Raw genomic sequence first — 26,853 nt, forward strand, 5'->3', positions numbered from 1 at the left:
TACCCTTCCTTTACGAAGATAACGTGACCCAACACAGCATCTCTAATCTGGAAATGGGAGGAAGATACCACCAATAACCTTGGGTTAAGCCAGAAAATACTATATAAACAAAGTGGGATTACAGTAGTGTGGTGGTAGTGATGTTGAGAGTAAGAGCTTATTATTACCAAGAACATAGAGTGGTTCTCATTTCCACCCCAGTTATAGGTTCTTCTCAGCTGAGGAATCAGCCTTGTGTTTCTTTTATATTCTGACAGCATCTGAACAAAGCCCCACATATAGTAAGTGGTCAATAAACTCCTATGTGTAAACTAGGTTTTTCAACAACTATCTAATGCACTGAACACCGCATTCTGCATCGTGCTGTTATTCTGTGTAACTGGGTTTTCTGCATCAGGGTAAGACAGGCACAGTTACTTTAGTATTTCACAGCAGCAGTTATGGCCTTCACAGTCATTTTGGGAAGTCTCTGCAGGTGCCACCCAATTTCGTGACCAAACATCTTTTCAAGATAAATGGAAGGTGTGGGGAAGAGGCGTCTTTAACTGTCTTGTTTTATCCATGTATCTCTTTTCTAACCTCCACATAACTTCCTGCCTCAGGCTAAAGGCCCATGAGAGCAGCACTTTATATGTTTTTTTATCCCAATTAGAAATCACTGTCCACCTCAGGAGAGAGGGAGCATATTTGTGTCCAGAGCTCCTGATTGCTTGTTTCATTACCTGCGATATATGTCAAATGCTATCACCTGGCATTCCTGGTCCTCGAATATTTTTTCTTCTTTAATCTCTCCTTACAAGGCATGCATCTCGCATCTCCATATCAGAAATCCTGCCCCTTCCCCATTCCAAATTTCCCGAGCCAGAGTCCGTGTAAGAACAAACTGTGGTCCCCTCGGTGACATGGCACAATCAGCCTTGTAGGTTGTGGGATATGCCGAACCAGTGAGTAATGTCTGGGAACTCTTTGGCTGACTTCCTCCTGTTCAAGGACAATTTTGCATTCTCACAAGTGCTCAGAATGTTTCTCCTTTAGGAACAACATCTGACCCTGGAATTTCTGAAATCTGAGGTACTCTGTCAAGCCAAGGCTCTTCCCGATAGGAAAAATGAAAGTCAGTTTTGCTCTTCATTCTTCTGACTGGTTCACTGTGTTGTGAGCTTGCGTGGACTAGCCTTTACTTCCCCTAGAGGTCCATGCAGGTGATCTGGTACCTCAGGGCTGTGCCTGGTGTATTCATGGCAATCTAGGCTCTGGTCCCTTCCCCATGCTCCACAGCCATCGCTGAGTGATGGTTTCTTGGATTTCTGCCTCACTTACTTTCACTACACAATTTAGAATTTAATTATATACAACTTTACATCTTTGGACTCTTGCTTCCCAATCTAAACTGCTAATTTGCTAAAGATATGGGCTGTGTTTTGTGCTTCTTCTGAATCCCACTCAAAGCACCTACTACCCTGTCTGAATAACTTCACAGTCACTCACTAAATAGGTGCCATGATGATGAAGTCACACAAATTGCTTTTGATGACGTACCAGATCTTACCCATTCAAATGAATGCTTTCCTTGGCAAGTCTGCCATCTGGGGAGGCTACCCACATATGCCAATGATGTGATCAATTCTCAAAATAATATTTCAATACCTCTCTCTGACTACGTGTCAGGGTCTGACATTTAATGTTTGATATTTAGCGCCTACTCTAATGCAAGACACTGTTTTCAGCAGGTACCACAAAGATTAAAACACAATTCCTGCTCACAGAGAATTTTCAGTCTTATGTAGAAGAAAAGGCTATGAACACGGGTGATACAAGGCAAAATGTGTCAAGGACTATAAGTGAAGCACAAAGGATTACTGAGGATCAGAAAAGAAGAGGAGGTAATTTAGAGCCGAGACAAAGGGTCTTGTACAACCCCAATGGCTGTATATCCCTAGTCTATTATTGGTTCACTTTTAGGAAAAACTACTTGGAATTAAGTGTAGGGAATAAACTAAGTGAATACACTGGACAATACCATCTTTAAAAATTGAAGTAGGGCAATAAATCCTATCCCTAAGAAATGGTGATAAAGACCCCTTTTTTCAGAAGAAAGTGATGGCCAAATGAGCCAAACAGGTATCAAAGGATGCCTACCTGCCTGTTACGTAACTCCTGACCATTTGTCTCTATGCCCCATCTGTACTATTTCTTCATTTGTAAAAGTAAATAACATAAACCAGGTCCAAGGTTTCAAAGGACCTTCCTGTGAGATTTCACTTGAATGAACGCATCGCAATAAAATGATTTTTAAAAAGATTTTACTTATTTATTTGACAGAGAGAGACACAAACAGAAAGGCAACACAAGCAGGGGGAGTGGGAGAGAGAGAAGCAGGCTTCTCGTGGAGCAGGGGAGTCCGATGGGACACTGGGATCATAACCTGAGCCGAAGGCAGACGCTTAATGACTGAGCCACCCAGGCGCGCCCCTCCCCCCGGCTTTTTTTTTTAACCAATGTAATAAATGCTGTTTATGACTTCTTTAAATTTACATAGTATTCCAACATATTAATACCCTGTGAACTGCAAAAAAAAAAACCCACACAAATTTACACTAGTATTATTGTCACCAAAATGGAGAGGGAAAGGAAACTTTACAATTTTGAGAATGTGCAAATGTTTGAAGGACGCCTGGGTGGCTCAGTTGGTTAAGCATCTGCCTTCAGCTCAGGTCACGATCCCCAGATCAGCTGGTATTTGGCTCTTTGCTCAGCGGGGAGCCTGCTTCTTCCTCTGCTTGCCGATCCCCCTGCTTGTGTGCTCTCTCTCTGACAAATAAATAAATAGAATCTTTAAAACATTTTTAAAAATAAATAAAATGATATTTGAGAATTGCTAGACTTTATAACTGCCGAGTCCCCTTCGAGCGCACACATTTACATTCTGCACATAGAGGAGGAGAAACCATCAATGCCATTGGAAAGTCTGTCACTGGGTGACAGAAGACAATGAGATGCCAGGTGTGGATCATCTGTCCCATGACCAAAAAGTCCTGGGGATTCCAAGAGCCCAGGCAGAGCTCTGCTTCTCTGTCACTGTCTCTCCTGTCACCTTATTTTATTTCCTTCAGGGTATTCGTGACTCTTAAATTATTTATTTGCTTACCTTTGAACTGTGTGCTTTTCCCATTAGAATAGAAGATGATCCATGTAAACGAAGAACTTGTCTCTCTTGTTTATGGCTCTATCTGGTATAGTAACTAAATCAGTGTCCGGTATGTACTAAACATTCAGTATATCTTTGTGGAAAACAAATGAGTGAGTGAATGAATCACTTGATTAATTAATTCTTTTTTATGGATAAGGATTTAGGGGGCAGGCCTAGGGAAGATGATATAATGTAAATTCAGCAAAGATATAGCTGAGCACCTTCTAGGCTTTGGCATTGTGTGAAGTAGTGAGAATAGACAGCAAAAGGACCTATATTGGGTGAACTTATGGTTTATTTAGGGAAACAAAGCAGGAAAGCATGGGACACTATATACAGGAGAAAAAGAATAAAACAGGATAGCATGCCAAAGAAGATCTCAGAGATCTCACCAATAAATGGTGAATTGTTAAGCAGGAAACCACATATTGTACTAGGCATTCAGAGGAAGGAGAGAAATTCCTCTGAGCTAAAGTGACCTAGGAGATCTTCAGAGAAGAAAAACAACAGGTGAGAATACAAGGATGTGAATCAGGGGCTATCCTTGGCCAAGTTTCCTGGTGGGAAAGAGCAAGGGACAATCTCACTGGAGAGAAGGGGAAACTAATACGTTTTCAAAGATCTTTCTCATTTATCTTCCGGTGCAATCCTGAAAGAATATTATCTCTATTCTATGGATGAATCAACTTGTCCAGATTCCCAAACATTAGTGATGGAGCCGTGATTTGTACCCAAATCAGTTTGATTCCCAGCACCATGCTTCTCCTGTCCCTCACCACTGACAGGGAGAAGCCTCTGATCTGGGGAAAGTAGAGGTGTATATAGGGGAGTGGTAAAAAATAAAGATGAAGTTAATTTGTTGTTAGAGTATGCTGAGGACCTCAGATGGTATTCTATACTATACTATAAGACAAGCGAAGATATTAAAAATTCTTACCCGGGGGAGTGACTCTTTGAAAGTATTTATTTAGAAAATTTAATCTGGGGGCACCTGGGTGGCTCAGTCGTTAAGCGTCTGCCTTCAGCTCAGGTCATGATCCCAGGGTCCTGGGATCAAGCCCCGCATCGGGCTCCCTGCTCGGTGGGAAGCCTGCTTCTCCCTCTCCCACTCCCCCTGCTTGTGTTCCCTCTCTCGCTGTGTCTCTCTCTGTCAAATAAATAAATAAAATCTTAAAAAAAAAATTTTAATCTGAATGGATTGTTTCTAATAAGGAGATTGTGTAACAATTATTGTGATATCTCTGAGCTGAGGTAAATGAAAATGAAGTAAGAAGGAACAGGAATAATGGTAGCTTTGAGTTTAAAAATGGGAGAATTACTGTATTATCATAGGGAAAAATCAGGAGGAATGCACAGCCCTAATACTGCTGGCCATTGTCCTCTGGCATGCCCATGTCCCTTTTGTCTTGCCTGTGATGGCTTCTTTTGATTAGAGTCCCTATTCTCAACACACACACATTCACTTCACACACATACCCATGTCATCCTCTCTTTGCTTTTGCTTATCTGTATTTTGTAGTTTTTTTCCTCCAAAACAAAAATGAATTCTTGTGAAAACAGAGAAAACTTAAAAGGGAGAATTAGTTATTGGTCACTTTTTGCAAATGATAAAAAGTAAAGAGGCATTTACAATATATCAAGAACAAAAAATGAAAAAGAGTTAAACTGTGTATCTAAGAGAGATTCTATCAGATAAAAAGGGAAGGGTACAAGAGAACTTTTTGGAGAGTTATAAAACTTCAAGGAATTCTACTGAACAAGGTTCTGTTATCTTGCCTGGGAAGTAACTGAAGTTATGATAGACATCCATGCAGGAATTAGAAAGAATATAAGTACCTGCCTTTTTCCACATCCTTGAAATACTCGAAGATTAAGAGATATAATGCATGTAAAACTGCTTTAGATTTTTTTTTTTTGAGCAATATTTATTGGAGCACCTTTTAAGAGAAAGGAGCCTGTTCTAAATGGAACAAAACCAAACTTGCATTTTTTCTCACACTCTATCTTCACAACTTTCCTACATATTCTGGCATAATTTTCATTCCATATAGTTCTGATTTCTGGATATCAGGGGATTTAGAAAGGTCAGCTATACTCACTCATGTGTTTATATACCAGACATAATCCTCACCATTCTGTACCATAATTATGTGTTTTTGTACCTGTTTCCCTAGAGGACCATGAATATTGGAGAAGAAGATGTGTTTGTTTGTGTCCATGATGCCTTGAATAAAATAAGATGTTCAATCAATGAGGTTAATGAATAGATTTATGTGATGTAAATCATGCTGTGAGATTTCATTGCTTAAGAATTAATAATGTTGAATTACTCTTGGAAAGACAGTTCATTTTCACTTCTTGTATAACAACTGGTGATATGTGAATGTTCTGGAAAGGAAGAAGAAAACATTTAAATATCTAAAAGATAATTTCCACCATCGGCTTATTCTCAGGGAAATTAGAACATTATAGGATAAAGAATCTCACTGGTTCACAAAATTCCTTCTTTTCTTTCTTATTTTATAAATCTCTTTTCCATCTATTCATGGGCAACAAGTTACCATTTTGTTTTAAAAATGTTAAAACAGGGAATTTTATGTTAATAATAATCATTATATTCAAAAGATAATCATACTCCTTCATGTTAAGTGCCCTGAAAGATAAAAGATAATTCACATTTCCCCTATGATTATATTCATATATCCACTAGAGGATAAAGGTATATATGTATATAGAATTATATCTATCTATCTACCCAGTATTGCATATCTATTTATAGTTTCATATGTATATAGTTTTTTACTAGATGCTGATTTGTCTTGACTCTGTATATAATAACATTATGTAATATAATTTAAATGACACTTCGAACTGAAGTAAATGAACATTTCTGGGAAAATGGTGGGTAGAGACATCTTTTTCCCTTTGGCCACTTTGGACGATTGATACATTTTGCACATGTGGCTCTGGTCTTCATGTTTTCCCATCCACATTTAGTCCAGCTCAAGAAAGAGCAACACCCTGCTGTGGGAAGGGAGCCAACCCTGCAGTCAGACGTGCCTGAGCTTGAGTTCCTCCTGACCCACCGTTTAGAGGCCGTGGGTCCTTGGACAAATCACTTCACCTTTCCGATTCACACTCTCGCCATAGGTCCAGTGCAGATGATGTCCTGCCCACACCTTCCCCTCAAGCTGCCTGTTAGGACTGCAGTAAATTCTAGTATGCATGCTCTCACTTCCTCACACCTAAACCTCTTTCAACAATATACAGAAGTCTCTTTGAATCCATGACTTCATATCATGCTTTAAAAAAAACCAACCAACCAACTAACCAACCAACCAAACAAACAAAAAACTCTTCCCTTATAGTTTCCAAAACCATAGGTATGGGATAAGGCATAATGCATATTACTAATATGTAATGACCCATCACAGCGTTTGCTCATTCTGGTAGGTTGCATCTCAAGTTGGCTGCCTCCAACTGGCTATCTGTTGAAACACTTTATGCTTTTATAAGGGTGAATCCAGAGTGCACTGAGTAATGCATAATAAAATTAGTTTTGGGAGAAAGGAATCAAGTTTAAAAGAAAAAAAAAGAGGGGACAGATAAGCACAGTAAAATAATCTCCAATGACTTCATTGTGAAGTAATGACTTTTACCAAATAACTGCATTGTAGTTTTATCTTTCCAACCAAGATTGTGTTAATGCTCTAAAATTAAATCTCTTGTGAAAGTTATCTGGAATTTCTCAACAAGTTTTTAAAGGGGTTTTATTTTTTCATTGGAGGTCATGCCTCAAGAATTTGTAGGAATTCCGCCTGGAAAGTAATAATCAGTGGAAACTGGCAGTCAAAGCTAATTTATATTACTCTTCCAGATAAAAATTCCTTCCGTCTTAGACCTGCATTTCAAAAAAGATTATTATCACTCTGGAGAGAATACATCAGTGTAGAAAAAAGAAAGAATGACCTCAAAAATGTCTTTGCTGCCTCTGTGCAACTCCAGGTCTGCTTCTTTATAAAACTCCCTTTTTAATCCTCTCTTTTGAAATGTTTTGAGGCTATTCAAAGCAAGAGTATGTCAGAGGCATGCTTGAGGAGAACACTTGAAATGATGTTCCCTGATTTGCCTGCCGTGGGAGTTCATGGCACGTCTTGGGTGGTGGGAAAAAGGAGGACAGAAGCAGGAAATGTGGAGGAGAGAGCCCTTCAGCAACTGGACCAAGAGGAGGAAGGTGTTTTTTATATGGCGGTGTATTCTCATTCCCTTAGTAGCTAGAAGGATCAGTTTTTCCCAAATCAGACTCCTCGCCCCTCCTCGAGCTGTGTTTGTGTATTCATATACATGACACATTCACGAGGGGGCTTGCTTAATGGAAAAGCCTTGGTTATTATTTTTTTTTTTTTTAGCCTTGGTTATTTTTAATGACAGACCTAAATTTAAACCTCGGGTCCTTCCCTTACTACCTCCTCCATTTACAAGTTACTTAAACTCTCTGAGCTTCAGTGTCCATTATCTATAAAATTCATAGAATATTTAGGAGTCAACTAGATGTTATATGTAAATCATTCAGCTTGGCATTTGGTCAATACCAAATAGAAATTTGTTGGAAAAACAAATGAGTAAACATTAGTTCTTTTACCCTTTCCTCCCCAACCAAAGAACTTGGGATATTAATCCAATGTTTATAACCTGGAGTCTACTCATCCGATCAATGAAGTACAAAAACACTACCACTCTCTTTGGTGATTCTGAAAATTGAAGCTACCAGATATTTCTGAATCAATGCCAACTACAATCCACAAAAGAGATATGCCAAATCATGATTTATATGAATAGAATAAGCATTCAGAAGCCCTAACCATTTCTCAAGATGAGGAGCTTATACCGAGGAGATTAAAAATAACTTTTAAAGGCCATTTTTTTTTTATTCATAGGATTTCAATCTGAGATACTGCCAAAAACATACATGGTATCAAAACCAAAAGGACTGCCTTTGCCATCACCCCAGATATGCATAATGAATGGGTCAGACCCACCAACCTTCCAGCATTCAATAGACCAAAACTGAACAGAGGAAGCATTCCATTTATTAAGAATTCAATCACTCTTATTGAAATATTTCAGCTGTTGAACTGAAATCTGCTAGCACCATAAATATAATTTGTACAATCCCAAAAAGCATATATTTGGGACAAGGCCATTGTTAATCCTATGTGGTTTTTCAGTGGGTAGGTAATTCTTTAACAGTAGAAACAGGAGACAGATTTGCTTCCAATTGTGAGCTCATTCCTAAGGTCACAACTGAAAGCTGAAAGAGAAACAGAGTCCAAAATAAACATCAGTTTGGACTAGAAAGCATTTCTCTCTGAGGGTGCCCAGGTTTATATGAAGGAATTCCACCTCAAACAAGGAGAAATTTAACTCACTTTTCCCAGTTATTAGTGGGCACATCTAGTGTCTGCCTGCTCACCCTGATCCATTCCCCAACCTCAAATCCATTTTCCCAAGACCCTGGCTTAAGAACCACATAAGCCCAGAGTTCTTCTAACTCCTTGCACTTTAGTTGCTCTAGAGGGGTAAAAAATAGAGTTATAAACTATCTGTAGGAACAGTCACTAACATGGTTGGCCAGAAAAGCTCAGTAAGAGAGCCAAAAAGTTTAATTTGTTGTAACCTATGATTTCTTAGTAAATATTAACTAATGTTAGAAGTATGCATGGATTGACTTCCCTAGGCTGTTTGAACTTTTTAAATCATTATTTTTTAAAACAAAAAAAAAATTAAGTAAGACCTTCAAAAGTGACTCATAAAGGAAGGGTGTTTAGTTTGCTTCTCCTCACCTCCTCCAAGCTACCCGTCTTCAGAGTGATGTTTTTCTTTCATGAACTTGTCCCCTTCACTTATGTGCCTGGTTGATGGATAATTCCCTCTGCAGGTGTCTCTAAGATCCTGAGGACTTAACCCTTTGGTTAAATAACCAGCTACTGTGCATCAAGGCACTCACTTTGCTTACCCTTTACCTCGGTCTTGACTGCCAACTTGGTGCCCAAGATTGAAGACTTTACCCACATGCAGTCTTCCAGGGGTTCTTCACAGAATCATGACTGGGTCATGAACCAGAAACCTACATGTCCCCTAGCCACAAAAGACATCTTCCTGGCCCAAGCTACAGAAGCTCAGCTGATGTGGAAACAGCTATCTATGTGGACTGAATTATTTCTTCATAATTGACTCATTTACTTATTCATGCATTTTCAGAATGTCAGATGCCACTTTCCTTGCATCTCAAGCACACAGAACAACTTTAGAATTTAGAAAATGTTCACCATATATGCATTCATATATATTATTTATCAGATATTGACTTTACCAACTATATGCCAATTGGAGAAATGAGGGAAAGTGCACCCTAAAAAAGAGGTGAAAGCAACTTTAAAGGCAAGAAAGGCTACCTGATAGAGTGCAGAAAATGAATAGGTCAGTGTGGCTGGAGCTCAGCATCCCTTCACCAGAGAAAAAGAGTATCACTGGGAACTGGAAAACTGGGGAGTTGTGGGGGAGGTCTTGAGAAGACCCATTGCAAAGATCTTCCAAATGCCATGGGTTTTGGGCTTGAATCTGTAAACAAAAAGGGAACTAAAAGAAGCACAGGATGAGATTTGTGAAGTGAAATGATAGTGTTTGGTGCAGTTTGGAGAATAACTAGAGATGAGGGATAGACCAAGGGCAAAGAAGCTAGTAGAAAGGCTCTGGCAGTGGGGAGACGCTGAATTAAGGCAGTGAAGACAAGATGAAGAGAATGGAACTTAAAGGAGGTAAATCAACATGATCACATGATATACCTCTTTGAGGAGAGCCATATTTTCTGATAATGAATGTTAATTAAAACAGAGTGTCTCAGGGGCACCTGGGTGGCTCAGTCATTAAGTGTCTGCCTTCGGCTCAGGTCATGATCCCAGGGTCCTGGGATCGAGCCCCGCATTGGGCTCCCTGCTCGGCAGGAAGCCTGCTTCTCCCTCTCCCACTCCCACTGCTTGTGTTCCCTCTCTCACTGTGTCTCTTTCTGTCAAATAAATAAAATCTTAAAAAAAAAAAAAAAAAGCCAGAGTATCTCAGAGCTGGGAGGTTGTGAATCTCTTTTAAATCCTGAATTTAGAACTGTGGTAGGGGATTTGTATTGTATCTCTCCTTACTAATAATGCATGACTTCAAAGTTAAATCCAAATCATATCAAATCAAACAAATTCACAATACTTGAGGAACTAGATGAGTCTGACAAGAGTAGGGGGTTCATGTAGTTATTAGAGGTAAGTAATGGAGGATTGTGTTCAGGCTGCTTCTCAGATGCTATATTGGGATTCCTGTCTTATTCTCTTCTTGATAAAGAGCAGGAGATTGATATGATGTAAACACTATTTTAAAGAAATAAGTCAGGCATCTGTGGACAGATGGAATAGAATGGTAAAACCAGACACAAATGACATTTTATGTTAAAAATCCATAAGAGTTCTTGGTTAACTGTTTAAGGGAAGCCAGGGAAAAGTAGAAGGCATGGAGAATTGGAAGCTTCAAGTCTGGGTGAAAGGGAGAAAAGCCAGGTGTCCTTCTAGAGAAATATTACATGTTTGCCATCTCTGGGACATCTTCGTGGTAGAGTTAATAAGGATGTAAACGGCTGAGTTTGAGGACATCTTCCTCCTATCAAATGGTTCATCAAAATCCTTCTCTTTAGTGAAATGTTACTTGATTAACCTTCTCCAGTAAGTTCTCCAATTTAGTGGTGGCCGAAAAAAAGAAGACTTTGTGAAAATAGTTGAGCTGCTTAGGGGACAATCTGCAGTCTGGATACTTTCCCAAGAATCAGTGCTCCATGCCAGGCATGGGATATATGAAGAATATTAAGTCTTCAAGCTCGGAGGACGAGACAGAAAAGTTGTGACTTCTGGAATTGCGAGGCAAGTTTTTATGTTTTTGTCCAAGGATATCTTTTCTCTGCTTTAAACCTTAGGTTCTTATTAACAACAGATGCCATATTTGAAATGAATCTTCTTCAACAGGTACTAATTTTATCCTGATACATGGTATATTAAGACACCCAAGCTCTTAGTTTCTATATATGCACACATCTAGTGCCTCAGTCATGAACAGTTACTAATCACTTGGTGAAATCAAGTAGGACAGATATTATACAAAAACACTGGTTTGTGTTTTGTATTCAGCCTTCCAAAAACAAGTTCTTTCTGGCTTTCAACCATAGGAAACAAGATGTTTTATTTCAATGTGAATTCCTGATTCCATATTTAAATAAAATAACAAAACATGTGACAGATGAGGAAAACAATGACTCCATGATGTGATCACACTAAATTGCAGAACTGGGGGAAGGGAGAGAGATGGGGAGAAAGAGACTCTATTTTCAACTGTGAGCCAGGGTGTAATAATTAAAATTGTAAGTTTGGATAACAGGATTGTTTTATTACAACCTCTTTTACGTAATATCATAATCAAACCATTTTTTGGCGGACCCTGTACCTTCCTATTTTTGCTCTCTCCCACCTCCTCTGTTTTTTTCATTTCAACTTTTGTGTGGTTTGCTAAGACCAGAAATGTCAAAACTCTGTGGAGAACAGCTGTTCTCATCTCTGGCTCCTCTGCTGAGTAAATGCTCAGAATCTTCTAAAGGCACTGTCTCCTATGAGCTGTTCCACCCCAGAAGTAAACTGGGAGACTTTTTTTTTTTTATAGTCTGAAAAAGAAATGATCAGAGGCAATGGGCCTAAATACCCTCATGACTGAATTTATGATATAGAAATTGTTCGGAGCCAGATCTCCAAAGTGGCAGAGCTCTCAAGAAGTCCCTGTGCATTGCAAGATATTAACAGCTCAGGCCATTTGGATGGAGTCAGAGAAGACTGCGTGACTCTTACCCAGGAAGCCTCTTCTGAAACCCCATCTGCTGCTCTAGATCAAATGATGGGTGCCCAGGAAACCTCGCTTCTTTCTCTCAGCGTGCAACTATAAAATACATATTTTTATAATAACTTCCTTATGTAATCCCAACTCGCCAGAAGATGAGGAGAGAGGATGTACCTTATTCCACATTGTAGACACTGTGTCCAGCAGTATATAGCACACTTAAAGTGCTCAGTGAATGTCCTAAAGCTGCAGTTTTCAAATCAAGCTGGATGCAGCTAGAAGATTTAGAAGGTGTGAAAGACAGGCTATGCTGGGGAAATGAAGAGAGCAGAGGGGCCTAGTCTGAATTTCAGGCTTGGGGATATGAGAGAATAGTGCCCTACAGGCTCCCAGGGCACCAGCAAGGGAAGAGAGAGACAGTGCCCCAAGTGGCTGTTGCCCAGACAGGCAAAGAGAGTGCATCACTGACAAAGTTTCGTTGGATTTGCTCTTTTCACAGGGCAGTATGGCATAAGAGTTAAGCATAGTCTATGGTAGAAAACCTGACATCAAATTCCACATACAATACTTGCTGGCTATAGAATCAAGTTGCTTAATATCAGTGATGCACGTGAAATTATTCTGTAAATATGTTTATCTAGCTTTTCTGAACCACAGTTTTTGACTTGTAAAGTGAATATGACATGAGTTATTGTGGAAAGTAAGGAAAACAATGCACTTGAAAGCTCTTGACAACACCAAGAACTTGAGAGAAAGAAAAACAGCGAAGGCAGAATGTGAATGAGGACTGAGAGTGCTTCTTCACTCCAACCAAAGACTCTTCACTCAACACAATACTTCTTGCTGACCAACCATCCCCACATTCTACGGCCTATTGGCTTATAGATTTTTTTTTTTTGCATGTGATACATTATTTTCTGGAACTAGCTTCTTTGCCATGTTTTCTGTGCTATTAATCTCCAAGGTCCTTAAACACAAGGACTGTGCATTCTATTTCTTTCATTTTCTCTCCCCATCGTACCTAATAAAAATCTCTCACTACAAAGCCTGCATTCTGTGATAAGACTGCAAATACATGGCACTGGACAATTCACAACACTAAACCCTGTGCTTTACAATTTACAGAATAATTTCACGTGCATCACCGTATTTGATCTCACCACCCGTCTCGTGGGCTTTCTTGCTTCTTGGATCACTGTGACTGGGCAGGCAGTGGACAGACTAAGTTAGGATCAGGTTTCAGCATTAAGCATGGACTCTGATACTTCCCAATTTTTCTTTGCCACCTCCTTCTTGTCTCTAATCTTGTGCCCTCAGAAATGGATCTCATTTTCACACCCTCAGGTCCTGCACCTCCAAAAGAGGAGTCATACAGCCAAAGAAAATGAAAGGATAGCACGTTCCAGCAGTCTTACACTCCCTCCCTGTAAGGAAACAGCTTAAGTTTATCACCCAGATCCTGTAAGGCATTAAAATTTTCTGACCAATGCAAGCAAAATGATTTAAATGAGGGTGTGCTTAATGGCATTTTATGATGAATGCAATATTTTAAAACCATACACTGATTTTAATGCTTAATTCTACTAAAATTCCCACAAATTAAAGTGAATCTGATTTAAAAAATCTTATCTGGAAACCAATTTCACTGGCATCTGCTTGGCATGGGATAGAAATGGAAATAATTCTGAAAAACTATTCTGTACACCTGTTAGCTCTGTCAAAACAGTTATTTACATACAGGGGAGACTGGAAGGTCTGGGAAGCAGGTGCTTAGTATTCTTCCTCATCTTTATCCTTGTATCCAAGAGAAAGAGAGGATTACTAGTGTTCTCAGGTACAATAGCCTGTCTATAGAAGCTCTGAAGTCAGACATCCTAGCCTCATGCATCAGAGAGCAAAATGATGAAGGAGCTTCCCTGAGCAAACTTGTGGTAGGTGTTTTGCTATTGCATCCAGCCATTCAACTAAAAAGATGATAAGGTGAGTTTTCCTCTCGTTTTGTGTCCTCCTTCCTTACCATCTCCTAACTTCAATTCTTTTGCAGATTTATGCAGTAAAGCAGGTGAATGGGGACAAGGTGGAAGGAAACCCGTTGTGTCCAAAAGCAGAGAGGGGTGGGCCACGAAGATCTAGATGAAGAGCCAGAACTACTACCAAACAGAGGACAGCCAAAGCTTTATGGAGCAAAAGACATTGGCTGTTTTCCTGGAGCCGAATGTTGCCCGAGCAGAGAAAGTAACGTTAAGTTTTTCTGAAGTCACGATGGAGTTCTACTTCCTGTTGGGACCTGTGTCACATGACTTATTCTGACCAATAGCATGCAGCAGAGGTGACTGTCCCAGTCTGTTGTATGAAGGTCTGACAGCTTTGCTTTCACTCCGGGCAGAGGAAAAACCCCTTAGTTTGGTACAGTACATTGTGCAGAAGGAAGCCGCAAAGTTCAGAGAGAAGGCGTTTGAAGCAAAAACACTTGGTATTTTTTTTTTCGCCACCCTGACAGACCCTAGCAAGCCAGGGATATGAAAGGGCTTGTTTACACATCATTTGAACAGAGTATGTTGCTTGTTTTGGAAGTTTACACTGAGTTTGGTTCTAATCAGAGCTGAAATTCAGCTGGTGTTACCTTGTTAAAATATTAAAATATTTCCTTGCCAATTGGTATATAACTCCCATCTCTAGCTCCTCAAATGACTTCCAGGCCTGGGATCCCCAGTTTGCCACTTCAGGTGAGGTCAATAGCTACAGCTCTCAAACACCAGCCCCCCTTTCCTGCTCCCTAGTGCAGGAGACAGCACCCCTGGGAGCAGTATAGACACCCTAGGGGGAAAATCCTCAGTAGACATCTGGACCCCTGAGCTTCAGCTACCTGGCTACTTGTGAGAACTGTTGTCTGCCAAGTGCACGCTGCTGGTTGGCTTGTACGTGTGTGTATATCTATCTGTATCTGCTACCTATTTGTCTATCTTATCTACCTGCTATCTATCTATCTACCTCTCTATCAAGAGAAAGAGATGAAATTCACACACCATAAAATTGTCCATTTTATCTTATTTTTATCCTTTTAAGAGAAGGAGACAGAGAAAGAGTGAGAGAGAATCTTAAGCAGGCTCCATGCTGTCTTTGATATCAGTTTCCCCACCTGTAAAATGAAGACAGGAGCAGTCCCTACCTTATGGGAATGTTGTGAAACTAAATCAGTTAAAATATAAAAAGCATTATGAGCAGTGCTGGACATGTATTTAGTACATGCATAATTGTTTTTATTATTCATTCATGTGAAGAGGATGAAAGAGGCAACATGGTCCTTTGGGGTTGTCTGCTCTCCAATGGCTCTGATAACCAGGCCTCCTGCTCACTAAGCCATGAGAGCAATTTTATTCTGGATCTCCATTATCTGACTGGGGCCCAGGCACAGAGCATGTATGTTACCCACTGTATTGTCACTCTTCTGATATTACCTTCTGATAAGATATCTTCTCATATTATGAATGAGATAAAATTGATCTTGATCTTAACTCCTGGTACTCAATAAGTCACTACCCATAGTTCGCAAATGCAGCAATATAAACTTTTAGTTGAAAATATACGATGTACAAGGTAATTTGACAGTTGAACTACCCCACCATTCCCAGCAAACATTTTTGCCTCTACTCTTCTCAGAGGCTGTAAAGGCAATTGTCCATCACTACAAAAACTCTTCTTAAAATGTTGTGTTTTGCTTTTGAACTATCGTATCATTAATTTTATTTTGACCAGAGTAATCGGTGTAGAATTTAAAATTCAAATAGCACCAGACAGCTAATAATGAAAAGTCGATGTTTCCATTATCCCATCCTTTTCTACACCTGAGTCCTGCTCCTAGAGACAAGTATCCTCAACTGCTCTGTTTCTTCTTTGCCTTTAACTCCATGTTTTAAAATAATGTGCATGCCCTGCTGTTTTTCCATTGATAATTTTAGACATGGATCTCTCTTTTAGCTTTCCTCAACACGCTCAAACAAGTTATGCCAGAATTTATTATCATGTCAACAAATTTACCCTCACAAATGACATGGCAAAGAGCACGCACTGTGGTCACTTTCTTGTGAGGTTGTACCAGGTGCTGGAACCAGACTCAGGAGCCAGACAGCCAGGTTGTAATCCCAGCTTTTCCGTTTGTCCGGCAGGTAACCCTGGAGAAATTACTCACCTTCTGCTACCTTGTATTAATTATTTTCCAGAAATCCCAACCTCTGGGCCACAAGCCTATCGATAGTCTGTTCGCTCAAACAGATCTGCCATCTTCCCGCTGTTCACCTTTATCTTGGAACCCCACTTGCTCTCCTTCCGCTATAAGCCCGTCACTCGTCAGACCTGCTCTGAAGGCTTCCTGGTGCTTCTCTCCAGCTCTCTCTTCTGCTAGGGAGTAATGTCGGCATCTTCTTTCTTGGTTTACCCAGTTGTTTTGCTGAAGCATTTTCACTGATAGCTTCCTACGAAAGAATACAGAGGGAAGTTGTGTGTGTGTGTGTTTGCATTTCCTGCAAGAAAAAATTATTTTAAATAGCAATTTTTTTTTTAAAGATTTTATTTATTTGAGAGAGAGAATGAGAAAGAGAGAGCACATGAGAGGGGGGAGGGTCAGAGGGAGAAGCAGACCCCCTGCTGAGCAAGGAGCCCGATATGGGACTCGATCCCTGGACTCCAGGATCATGACCTGAGCCGAAGGCAGTCGCTTAACCAACTGAGCCACCCAGGTGCCCTTAAATAGCAAATGTTTTGTCCTTATGATAGATAGACAGTTTGGAAGGAAATAGAATTCTAAGTTGAAAAACATTGTCACTCAGAACTTTGCAGGCTTTGTTCCTGTCTTCTAAGATTCAGTTGTGATATGAAACTAATATCATTCTTGCGTATTTGATGGTTTCCCTCCTCTCTTGTGGAAGCTTCTAGAATCTCTTTTAGATTTCAAGTGTCCTCAGTTTTACTATAACCTACCTGAGGTTTTTGTCTCTTTTCACTCATTGCACTAGCTACTTTTATGTGTCTTTTCAAGAGGGAGACACGTAAGTTTCAGTTCTGGAAATTTAAAAAATTGCTTTTTTGATAATATCTTCCCTTCATTTTTTCTTTTCTCTTTATGGAACTCTTAATTGTTAGCTGCTAAATTCTGGAGACAAGTCTTTATTTTTTCTTATCTTTTCTCTCCCCTTTCCTTTTTTAAAAAATTTGTGTTCTACTCTGCGTCTTCCTTAACCCTTACAACCTTCTATTTAATTTTTTAATTTTAATTTTTGTATTTAATAAATATTTAATTTTAATTTTTGTATTTAATAAATAAATTTAAATAAATTTAAATTTTTGTATTTAATAAATAAGAATTCTTTCTTGTTCTTTGATCCTTTTTTATAGTGACCTGCATCTATATTATGGACTCAAATTTTGGACATCTTCAAGAGTATATTACATATTTTTAAAAGTTCACTTTGAATTTCTGCATTGACTCTGATTCATCTAGGTCTTCTTTGTCTATTTGAGTTTTATTTGTTTATTTTTTTGGTTTTGGTCTCTATGTCTTTGGTGCATATTTTCCTCAAATGTCTCTGATTCTTGTCTGTTCATTTATATCTAAGAGTGAGCTACTCAAACAATGCTGGTACTGAATGCATGAGCAGACGTGGTGACTGACAGGGCCCACTGTAGGTCCTTGGTGGGTGGTTGACCTACCCTTTCCATTGAGGAGCCCAGAATGCTTATCCAGAGACTTTTTTCCCTGTAGCCATGCAAAAAAAAAAAATCAACTTCTGCCAGAAATGGAGTGATAGGATAGGTGTAGGGGGAATCACATGGGTTTGACAACTGAGAAACTTATACAACCTAGAATCAGGTAGAGAAAGAGGAGAAGAGGGAAGGCCATTCCAAGCCCTCTGTTTTTTCTCAGTGCCCCCCCTCCCCATTAAAATCCTCTCATATTTGGTTTCTCCAGAATATAATTCTCTGGTCCCATACATCCAACCATCCATTCTTTGTGTGTGTGTGTGTGTGTGTGTGTGTGTGTGCGTGCGCGCGCCTATTGTAGTTTAATAATAGCTACATGGTTGTATGGAGTATGGGCAAAAACTGGGATCCAAACCTTCCCCTGAACTTCATCCTTTTCTGAACATAGGTCCTTCAAGTTCTGAGCCTTTCTGGGGTTTTGCAGGGTGAATTGGCTCATTTCATGTCAATTCCTTGGATAACAGGTGCTTAGATTTTTCCATTATCCTACTCTGTTTTCATCTACGGTCAAAAATGCATCAAAAACTTTTATCTATTGTTGTCTTCCCCCTCATTCTCTTTATCTTTATGAACTAATAATTTCCTCTCCTTCTCCTTCTTCCTCCCCCTGCCCCCCCCCACCTCTTCCTCCCCCTTCCTCTTCTTCTGACACTGTGGACCAAGATGGTGGGAGGAAGGATGGTGTTAAATGCATGTGTCTATATGCTAATTATCTAGCTGCATGACAAATGGAAAAGATGCTGGATGTGCTTTTTGTCCTAATGAGTCAAACTGCCAGGCCCATTCTGATCAGGGGATCCAGTGAAATAGCACCTCAACCACCCTGGGTAGTTCCTGAAAAATTTTGTAATAAACTTTCATTTACTTTGTAATGATTTGACTTTTTTAAACATTGGAGTCACTTTGCAGAGGGTCCTCAAAATGGTGAATTGAGATTTTGTCAAGTTGGCAAGAAATTGATGGATATGAGAGTAGATTGTGTTCAGTCATTTGTGGTTTGTATGGAAACCGACTTGTGTGCTGTTCTGAGATTAAACATATCCATTGTTCAGAATGTGTAATGTAGTAATTAATAACTTCTTAACATGATTCCAATAACTGTAAAAAATTAGTCATTTTCCCTTCACCCTCCTTCTGTATACATCTCAGGAAAATAGGCAAAATTGTAGTTTCACAGGAAGAATAAAATGAAGCTTCAAATCTTGGAAAAGAAGATGTCCATTCGTCTTAACAGGCTGTCATAAAAGTATTAGGGATAGTAATATAATGATAGTAGCTTCTATTTATTGAGTGACCAGTTCAAGTATTTTGCTAAGTTTCAAAAATATCTATTTTAGGCATAGAAAAGCCTTATGTAATAGGTATTATCTACATGTTTACATGTGGAAATGAGGCTCGCAAAAATTATGAGGCTCAGTGAAGGTCCAGAAGGGATTTGGACGACAGTCTGAACTTCCCTAAATCCTACGTACTCCATATTGCAGTAGGGAGTGATGAAAAGGACATCCATTCATCAACTTTTGAAAAATTGTTGATGACTTCCCTTGGGAATCATCTGTCTCCATAGTATTCATTCTATTCTGCCATCTCACCTCAGGGAACAAAGTTAAACTATTTGGTGTATTTGTAACCAGATTTTCAAATATCTTGAGCTCTCTTTAAGGTGCAAGTTTATCTGCAATTTCTTCTCTCTCATTTTTTTTCTGGTATGATTTTTAGAAATGCCTAGGGAGATTTTGCGTCCTTTCCTACATCTCTGATGAAAATCTGATTTAGAAAGTCTCCATTTGAAGGAAGTATAAATCTCACTGCGAAAAATCCTCTCGACTTCGGTTTTCTCCACACAGTTGAAAATACTGTTCATGACAGGATGGCTATGCTACAATTCAACCAACATCCTATAAAGAAATTCAACTTGTCAAAACTGGCTTGTTAAATAAGCTTGGAACCGCTATCTGAATAACAAACTAGATCCGAACTTGGATAGCAAACTTCAGTTTTATGGGTCTTCCAATGACCTCATTGTTATAACAAATGAGTACATCAGGTTTCCTTATCCATCAGGAAAGTCCTCCACTCTGTGTGTCAGATGACTCAGAAAACACACAAATGTCTCCCATGCCGAAAGATAAGCAGGTTCTGGATTTTCTCCATCTAGCGTCCCTTACAGCTATACGTCAAAGCAATATCATCTCCAAGTCAAATCCTGACTCCCCGGTGTATACCTCTCAGTTCATCTGGGCATCAGACCCCTTACTTCCCAGTAAGCCTCATTCCTTTCTTTTCTTTACAGAAATATGCTGCATGTGCCAGCATGTAGTCATACAAGAGCATCAGTAACACTATGCAATCCTGTCCCGTCAGGGATCCCTACCCCCCATCACTATCTTCTCCTGACTACAGTTGGAATATTGCCCAGGTTCAAGTATGTCATCCCAACAAGCAGTATCTCCCAGCTGCCACGAGGGGAGGCAAAGGCACACAAGCCCTTCATTCCCTTCCTAAGGCTGTATCTGGAAAAAGTAGTCAAGTGAGAACACTCTTGACATGGGATTCCTGGAAAAGCCCTACCAGCCATACCCGCTTTCAAGACTACCTCCTTCTCATGCTCCTTCTCTTGGCTCAACCTTGAGGACTTCTAGTCCCCACCACTTCTGCAGACATTTGGCAATGTCTGGAGACACATTCGACCATCGTAACTGGGGCAGGGGTGGGGGGAGACACTACTGGTATTTAGTGGATAGAGGCTAGGGAGGCTGCTCAACATCCTATGATGCACGGAACAGCTTCCACCACAACAAATTATTTGGCCCTAAGCATCAGTAGTGCAGGGGTTGAAAAACCCAATTGTAGGTCCAGAGGCAAGTAGACAAAATGTCAGGGTGTCATCTCTTCTTTCCCAATCTACAAATCACTTATTAAGTGCTTTTTATGTGGCGAAGATTGTGCTCAAGATCAAAGAAGATAAAAAGGAATCTCACAAGTTAGAGAGGGAAAGAAGAATGTGGGGCGAGCCCTGACTCAGGTACCAGACTCTCTGGATTCAAACTCCAGCTCTGTCACTTATGAGCTGTGTGGAATTTGGCGAATTCCTCTTTGAACATCATTTTCTCATCTGTAAAATAGCCCCAAACAATAGTGCATACGTTATAAGCTTATAGTGATGATTAAATGAATTATAAATAGAAGTGCTTTGAACAGCCCTGCCATATAGTAAGCTCTCTCTCCTCCCCTATACCTCAATCCCCTTCCTACCACTTAAGGTGTCTGGGACACATGACGAGTCTCTCAAACAAAAATAGGCCTGGTTTCTCTACAAAGGGATGAGGCCCAGCAGCAATGGAGAAGACCCTAGGATCCTAGGGTTATGTTATGTTCTAGTTCTGACCTTGTCAGGAGCCTTGGAAAAATGACATATATAGTCCTGTCTCTATTTCCTTATGTGCAGAATGCGGACATTGGCACCTGCAAAATCATAGTTGCCAGAAGGATAAAGTGGTATTATAAATGTGAAAACTATTCAAAAATTTATTATCACAGATTTGAACTTTGAGGATAATATTTATTGTTACATATTTTACATCTTCCTGCATTCCCACATCCCTTCCAAAACTTAAAAAAAGAATTTTCCATCTTCCTGAAAACAGTTGAACTGGAAAAGTCTAGCTTATTTGAAGTCCTCAAATTTGTTTCTGGACATAAGCCAATGAATTGAATTAATTTTCAAAGTTTTGCTAGGCTATTTTGAAAAATCACAATGATAATTCTCTGGTTTTAGGAGATGAGGTTAGATATACTATATCAATTATTTAAGCCAATTAGTTAAATGCCTTCAGGTGAGCAGTCATCTGAACATGAGTCATCACGTGAGTGAAAGTCAAACCAAGTAAAGAATAGCATCAGACACATCAGGTGTTTGAAGCCCTAAGTGAGCTCTGTTTTGTTTTCCAGTTTCTGAGCCCATAAAATGGTGCTTCCCTACATCGTTTAGTTCTGAATGCAACTGGCCTGATTCTCGTGTGACATCCTGACTTGAACCCGCTCTGCTTCTTATCTCACTTCCTGTTTGTGTCATCTGTGTGGAACAAAGCCCAGGTTTATTTATTTATTTATTTATTTTGGAAGATTTTATTTATTTATTTGAGAGAGAGAGACTGAGAGAGAGAGAGCATGAGAGGGGGGAGGGTCGGGAGGGTCAGAGGGAGAAGCAGACTCCCTGCCGAGCAGGGAGCCCGATGCGGGACTCGATCCAGGGACTCCAGGATCATGACCTGAGCCGAAGACAGTCGCTTAACCAACTGAGCCACCCAGGCGCCCCAAAGCCCAGGTTTAGACAAGCAAAATGATTTCTAAATCCACAGCTGTGTTCTCCCTTTCTCTCTCCCTCTCTAAGCATATGCTGTTTTCTGTGATCTGTGATCAGGGGAACACTTCAGCTACACTCCATTTACAACACAAAAATGCACTGACCACAATCAAGGAATATTCTCAGCTCCAGGTGAAAGGAGCTGTCAAAATGCATCATAATGGACACATGTCCACCTCATAAAGCTCCCAGTAGAAATACCATAGGAAGAGAGCATGACCCCTTGTGAAATTAATTGTTCCAACTAGGGATTACAGAGGATTAGGTGGGAGTAAACTACTCTGTGCTATGCTGGACATAGCATATGTCTCTGCTCTGTCAGGACAGAAAGAGCCCCATTTTCAAACACCTGTGCCCTTCCCAGATGTCAGGTTTATTTTCACCAACTGCTTATATCTCCAGTTTGCTCCTTTGGTCATCATAGTTCATTTTCCCTTGGACCTGGACAGAAACAAATATGATAGTCATTGGGATGATTTCACAAGCCCACGGTGCAACTTGGTATTGATGTGATAAAAGCCATTTACCACCAACCCCACCATTGGGACAGTAATTGGGGTAAGACCCTTCTATTTCTATCCCTAACTCTTGCAATTCATAGTGAAGGCTGCTGCGTCCCGTATATGTCCTTTGGGAGATTTCCTCTTGTACCCCCTTTTTTATTTCTTTTGCAAATTGACGTCCGGGTGTTATGTAGAAGTGAGACTGACCGATTTTCCCATCCAATATGCAACATGATCCCCACTCAAAGCAAAGTCAATCTTTACTTGTCATTTCCCCCAGAGGCCTTTAAGACTATATTATTACATGTGTGCAAATATGGTAATTTACACATAGCCCTACCCTCAGAGGCAAGACAGGGCTCCACCCAACAGGGGCAAGAAGCTATGCCACGTGATCTAAGTCCACAGACCACTCAGAGTTTCCATTAGGATACTGAAGGCTCTTTGCTCAATTTACCCTGTGGCTGACTCGATTCTATGTTTTAGACAGTGGGTGCTTTTTTAAGGAATATGTTATTGGCTTTTTTTTTTTTAGTCCACTGCAAATGTAAAAATTGATTTCCTTCGCTGCTTTTTCTTAATTCCAAATAACGCTGTGTGTACTCTGCTGCTGCCTCAAGGAGCAGGAAGACCACAATTTACCAGATGTGAGGCTATTAGGCCTTCATTTCCTGAAGCAATGAATTAGCAACTCTTTCTCCCTGTCACAGAAAATTGTCGCCAAAGTAGTCCAAGACACAATGGCAAGTCCAATTAATGTTTTGTTTCTTCAAGAGGGCCCAGCTGAAAAATGAGTTGACTAAGTGAGCGGAAAACTGGATAGGAAATCACCCAGGTCCAAAGGGAAGGGGTATGTGGTAGACATTGTTTAATTTTATATATTCTGTATAATAAATGTTCCAAACAATTGCATAAGGTTTATCCTTTTCTACGAGTCAAGATGAAAAACCACAGATGATACCTTTGATGTTACTTGTTCCAATTCTCTGGAAGAAAAAACTTAAATTTCTCTTTTGAAAAAGTAGCAGCAGAAAGATGAAGTGCAAGGGTTTGAGACTTTTTTTTGTTGGAGTTGTGTTTTGGGGACATAGAGTAAAGCTAGCGTCTGGAAGCTTGAGCTTTAAGATGAGTTTAATACTTTTAATTTATATTTAATTTTCTATTATATTTCATATTTTATTTAATTTTCTATGAATAACTTAATGTTGATGATGGTTAATAACTGGAGAAGAAACATGTATTTTGTTCATCTATAGCTCCCCTTAATAGGTAGTATATTCTTGACCTACTCTATGGAAATATCTTTAAGATTTATGTAGGTTTATAATTTGCTTTTAGAAGAAAATGTTCTTTGAAATTGACTGCTATTTTCACTTAATGAAATAATGGAGAATGGAAAATCTACTTAAAATCTGATGAGAATAATATGGATTAGAGTAGTGCCATGTAGTCCATGTTTTCAAATACATAGAAAGTTAAGGATGCATTTCCCTTGTTTGCACATTTAGTTGATAATCATTTCTAAATAATACAAGATCACATTGGAGATGCTTGAGAGGTGAAGTCACAACCTTTGCCCTTGAGAAACTTGGGACACCAGCGGGGGTGTATCTCTGAAGCATCTGGAGAAGAATCACCAGGCAGCACACAGGAGAGCAGGGTCAGTAGGGTAGAGTTACAGACACTGCAGTCAAAGACATTTGAAATGAGAAGTTTGCTGTGGGTTAAGAACAGTCAGGAAAGTCTTGAACTTCCTTCCCTAAGGAATTCCCAAAGTAAGGAAGAGAAGAGTGGGTGGAGGCAGGAAAGGAGAGGAAAACTGATAATATGTGCTGCACACCATCTTTGAAAATCTCAATATCTTCTTTTCAGCTTATGTAATGGTTTTCATGAGATTGAAGGGGTGATAAGAATTATTTAGAACAAATAACTCTTACTGTTGAAACAATACACAAGAAAAAAAGAGTTACCCTTTGAAGAATAGTGTGTAAAACTCATAGTAATAAAATCATTTTTCAAAGCCTGATATAAGAAGAAGGCATGTGAACTTTTAGAGAGTCTTTATGGATCATCTTACATGATAATGTCAGGAAAATACATCCTTTTGCTGACTCTTAAACACTAGGAACCCTTGAAATGAAATATGGGAGATAGAACTCACCTCCTGAAACATGTCGATTAATTCCACTTAGATCCTAAAAGATACAAAACTAAGTCTTTCATGCTTCAAGTTTTCTTCAGGTGAATGGTGAGGGCCACATTTTCTATTTTATAATTTCCGGGTCTCCTCCTGTGTCCCAGTCTCACCCCTGTATGAATTAGTCAGGCTGTTGCCCCTCTTTGTAAGCAGTGAGCTTTCCTTTCTTTATGTATTCGGGCATACTGAACACATTCAGTGCCTGAAATAATTGACTCTACTGCCCCACTGCATTGTATTTTTGTTCCAAATCCTTCAATTTTCAAGATCTGGCTCAAATTCTATATCCAAGTTCTTCTGGATCGCTTTTCAGCCCGTTAGTCAGCAATACTCATAAAAAAAAAAACATTCAAAAAGCCCCATAAGAGATATAGGAAGAGGGGAGGGGAATGTAAAACTCTTGCTTACAGAGAAACCATTCTGTTTGAAATGAAAAAACTTACAAAGGAAAGAATACTTTGGAACTTATGTTCAGTGGTACATCATGAGCCAGAGGAAAAGCATAAATACTGAAGGAATTCACTTATTCGTTTGGAATTGAAAATGTCCTACCTCCTCAGTCATTAGCCACTTAATTCTATCAATCACACCAGCCAATTGAATCTTCTTAAGCTGTTGTCGTCATCAGGTACCTAAGGAAAACACAAATAAATCAAAGTCAACACACTTTATTTATTCAGAGTGTAGGGAAAAATGATATCACAATGTAGGTTCTGATTATGAATGAAGTATATTGTAAAAGTCTTACATCAAAAACTGCATGTTGGCAGTTCCACATGACATCATATGATAGATACAAGAAGGATTTTATGTTGACACAACCTACTATTTTATTGCAGTTGTATCAAATAAGTTAAGCCTCCTCTTAAAGACTTTAACAAATGTTTACCTTTTCTAGGCAATTACTTAACTTTCCAGTTATCCAGAAAGTGAGCTCATATGGACACCAAAACACACTAAATGATCTGAACACATGGTATTAAGAATCAGAGAACTTTGTTTTTTTTGTTTGTTTGCTTGTTAATATTGAATAAGAAGGTATAGACTTGACCTTGAGCATTTTGTTAATTACAAAGCTTCTTCTTTTATTTGAAACCAGTTGCACACTTTGCTCTTATAATCCATCCACCCATTTAAATGCAGGTTTTTCAAATGCCATGGCCATTAAACTCTAGCAACCTGGGGAAAAGCATGACTATACTGTTTTCACATGTTTAGACTCCCCAGAATCGATTTCATCTGTTTATTTTCATTCCTGGGAGAATGGGCTGCCTGTGGTCACCGAGGCATTCTCCCTAGGATTCTATCATTGCTCTTGGTAGAATTTTCATTCGTTAGAACATTGCTAAAATAATCAGTACTGCTGTTATTGATCAGATTATTTGATCAATGTCAAGCTGGATATAGACTCATTTATGGATCTTCTTTTATTAATCTCTTTTCCAAAAATAATAGAACCTCCTATTTAAAGATGTGCATCAGAGCATCATGCAGGACGAAAGAGGGCTCCAGGTCTTCATTTGTATTTACTGTAAGATCTAGGAATCTGGGTTCGTGGAGTGAGATCCATTCCAGCCTCCTTGGTCATTGTTGCATCTGTTAGGCATCTAAGTTCCTGATACTAGAGTTTTCTCTTGAATCTTTCAACATGTTCTCCTTTCCTTTGGCTTTCAGTAGTTCAGCTATGGAGAGGACACCTGGGTGGCTCAGTTGGTTAAGTGTCCGACTCTTAGTTTCAGCTCAGATCATGATGTCAGGATCATGAGATCAAAACCTGGGTGGGCTCTGAGCTCAGCAGGGAGTCTGCTTGAGATTCTCTCCTTCTCCTTCTGCCTCTCCCCACCACTCTCTCTCTCTCTCAAAATAAATAAAATCTTTCTAAAAAATAATTCAACCGTGGTGTGTCTAGGTGAGAATCTCT

This window comes from Mirounga angustirostris, unplaced genomic scaffold (genome assembly GCF_029215605.1).
Source record: "Mirounga angustirostris isolate CCGP_5_RB_7025 unplaced genomic scaffold, mMirAng1.0.hap1 SCAF_6, whole genome shotgun sequence".
Classification (NCBI taxonomy): Eukaryota; Metazoa; Chordata; class Mammalia; order Carnivora; family Phocidae; genus Mirounga; species Mirounga angustirostris.